Source organism: Bolinopsis microptera, chromosome 11, assembly GCF_026151205.1.
Source record: "Bolinopsis microptera isolate Bmic1 chromosome 11, MBARI_Bmic_1.0, whole genome shotgun sequence".
In the NCBI taxonomy this organism is placed as follows: Eukaryota; Metazoa; Ctenophora; class Tentaculata; order Lobata; family Bolinopsidae; genus Bolinopsis; species Bolinopsis microptera.
Genome location: NC_087082.1, coordinates 12956694 through 12960395, shown reverse-complemented (window position 1 = coordinate 12960395; position 3702 = coordinate 12956694).

The window sequence follows — 3702 nt, the reverse complement described above, 5'->3', positions numbered from 1 at the left end:
ATGGGTCATCAGAATCAAGAGTGAAATACAGCTGGGTGTCATCAGCATACAAATGAATACAGCACCCATGCATGCTTGCAATGTTCTCAAGATCTTTGGTGTACAATATGAATAGCAGGGGGCCAAGGATTGAACCTTGTGGCACACCTATCTCAAGAACAGTTGCTGAGGAAGATGAATCCTTGACTTTGACACAAAATGAACGGTTAGCCAAGTAGGACCTGATCCATGTAAGAGCAATGCCTGTAATGCCATAAGCAGATCTTAGCTTCTTGATTAATCTTGGGTGATTGACAGTATCAAAGGCAGCACTCAAATCTAGAAGTAAAAGAACAACTTTAGTTTTCTTGTCAATAGTTATCAAGATGTCGTTATGGATTCTGGTTGTTGCAGTTTCACAGCTATGAAACTTCCTATAGCCGGACTGAACTTTAGAAAGCAAGTTGTTATCCTCAAGATAACTGGTGAGCTGTATAGATACACACTTCTCAATGATTTTTGACAAGAATGAGAGATTGCTAATAGGCCTATAGTTAGATAGAGATTCACCGTCAAGGCCACGTTTCTTCAAACTTGGACGAATGAGAGCCTCCTTAAGTTTTAGAGGAAACTCACCTTTAACTAATGATTCATTGACTATAAATGAGATCAGAGGAAGGAGTTCTGGGAGACACTTGATGAGAATCTTTGTAGGTATGGGGTCAAGATCACAGAATTTGTTAGACATATTCTTTATGATGCTTACTAGTTCTTCATCAGACACATGACGGAATTGTACTATCTTTGGGCTATTAGAAAGAGGAACAAATTCATCTGAGTTAGGAGAATCTTGCGATTGTTGTTCTAAATAAATGTTGTTGTATATGTTGTCGACCTTTGATTTAAAGAACTGTGCAAAGTTGTTAGCACTCTCAAGATTTGAAGAGCAAGAAGGTGTAGTAGTACTAACTTTAAATAAATATAGTGTTCCTTACTGATTGATAATAGTGTAAGGAGAGTACGGATGTAAGAATAGAACTTGCACTCTTGCCTGTCCAACCAACTTCATTCTCCAGGAAGACCAACACCCAGGATGAAGCCCGTCTGGATGTAGCAGCTGTTGGTCTGTATTCACCATTCGAAAGAACATTCTTTGACATCTGGGTCACTCATCCTAATTGCGACTCAAATACATTTAAGCCACTAGATAAAATCTACAGTGGTGCATGACAGACCTCTATGAAGAGAGAGTATTTCAGTCAGAGAAAGGGTCCTTTGTCCCAATAGTCTTTACAACATCTGGAGGAATGGGACCACTCTGCACTGTGTTCATAGATCGTATTTCTGAGATGATAGCTGACCACAATTATAAAGAAGCTAAGAGCCAGGTCAAAAATCACATCAGAACACGATTCAGGTTTGATCTGATACGAAGCACACTCATAGCACTCAAGGGAATCAGAGGAAGACGAAAAGGCCAGCACCTTGGACTGGATGACTAATCCTTCAATCTCATACCTCAGTACATATATAGAGCAGGGACAATCTGGAACACAGTACGACAAAATCTCATGCTAACTACATTCACCTGTAAGCCCAATCACCTCAAATCATCCATAAAAATAACCATCGCTCACACTCAAAAGGAAGGAGAACCAAACGACTGGAACTTAGCCTTAAACAGTGTTCGACAAAATTCAAAAACTTTAAAATTGACCTTGCCTAGATTACTTAAGCTTACAAAAGCTGTAATATCTTAGCAAAATATAACTTGCAGCAGCCCCATACCTTGTCATGAACATAATATCGATACTACCTCTGTGATCACATCTTTCTCTGGGTGCAAAATGAATAGATATATATATTATATAGATTATAGGTTTATCAGTTTTATAGAAATTTGAAAGTTCTATAGAAATTTATTTAATTTATTTATATATGGATTATAAACATTTTTGTTTGTGTGTTTTGCGCTATGCATCTTTATACCTATTTTAGAAGAGATTTTTATAGAATATTAGAAGTGTAGTAGGGTCAGTTTCAGACGAATTAAGCATAAATATCATCATTGCCATGTCTGAAGTGGTTTGTAAATGGGCCATTGTTAGCCCCAAGCGTTTTGGTCCTTCATTCCTGCCACTCAGCATTGCCTACTGTAAAGTAGAAATTTTTCTAAGACAATAGAGAAACTGACCCTGTCTCACTAAATTCCCCTAAATTCAAGGTTGAATTTTAGTCCACTTACCATAATAAAAATGCTAACAACCAAAGAAAGTTTTTTAAATAAAGAATATTTCCTCAAGTTTACGTCTAGCTAACTAATTAGTGGTTTAAGCTCTTATTCTATTTATGATTAAAGGAATGTAAAATAAAACTTTTCGTTTCATTGAAAACTTTTCGTTTCATTGAGTATAAGTAAAGTGAATGCAGCTCAGCGCCCAAATGTCCACATGAGCCGCCCTGCTGAGGTCAAGTAAGATGAATGCAATGGACGATTACAAGATGACAACATTGAAGATAACAAATAATAAACCATAACAGTAACCACAACTATTATAACCCTAACCAATCGAATTATTTAAAAACATGTGCACAGCAAAAAAAACTTGGGACCATTAATATTGCACTCATTTTTGATTCAACACTCAAATCCTATAATTAGCAAGTAGGGTGCAAATTTTACTATTGTTATGCACAGAGAACAATAGGCGAAAATTGATCAATCGGTGTGCAAGAAGAAATTTCAAGTGCAATATGATGCAATTTTCCTTTAAATGTTCTGCAACTATTAGGTCCTTAATCAACATTCAATATTTGAAGCTAAAGATGGCGTCTTTATACCTAGCAAGTTTTGCTTCAACGATTCATTCAAAGATTTAGAAACATTGGCACTTTAGGAAATTCTGATTGAACACTCTTTTGCATCATTATCTTTAACCTTCAACCAGCAATCATTTTTACTTCAATTTTGTTTGATCATTAGGTGAAGAACATCTGGTAGATCTTAAATGCTCCTCTGCCAGAAAACATCTTAAAATAAAGCCTTGATCAACTACATTAAAATCTTCATGGCCCCAAGGGTGCAGGTTGCGTCATATTCACAACAACTTTCATCACAAAAGCTACAAACTAACTAATATTCTATTTTTGTTCAAGTTCTTCTTGACCTTGTTCAGTGAAAAAGCGCCCCCCCTGTTGGCGACCCCTCCCCTTTTGGCGCCCCTCCCTAAAATTGAACAAATCAGGAGATTTTAGAGGATACACCGGTATTTGGTAAAATCTCTAAAAAAGTGTATTTCTAGAGCAAAACTCACAGTTTTGCTAGTACCTCAGTTAAGTTTTTCAAAATTGTCCCACATTCAAACGTCGATTTGGCGCCCCCCTAAGATGGTTACTTTACCTATTGTACAATTTTTATCACATTAAATTGTACAATGTTCGGAAGTATCCAAGTAGCCCGACATGTGTTCCCGGACAGGTGTTTTCGAACAGGGAAAGGGTTAGGGTTACTAGGGTTAACCCTAAACCTAACCCTAACACACCTGTTTGGGAACATCTGTTCGGGAACACTTGTCGGGCTACTTGGATACTGCCCAATGTCCTTCAATGTAAAGATAGAATTTAAAAATAAGTTAGACTTGTATTCATTTCACAGCAAATTTGCATGTCCTTGAGATACAACACGTTTCACTAATTCAACTAAAATGGTTTTTCTTATGTTAT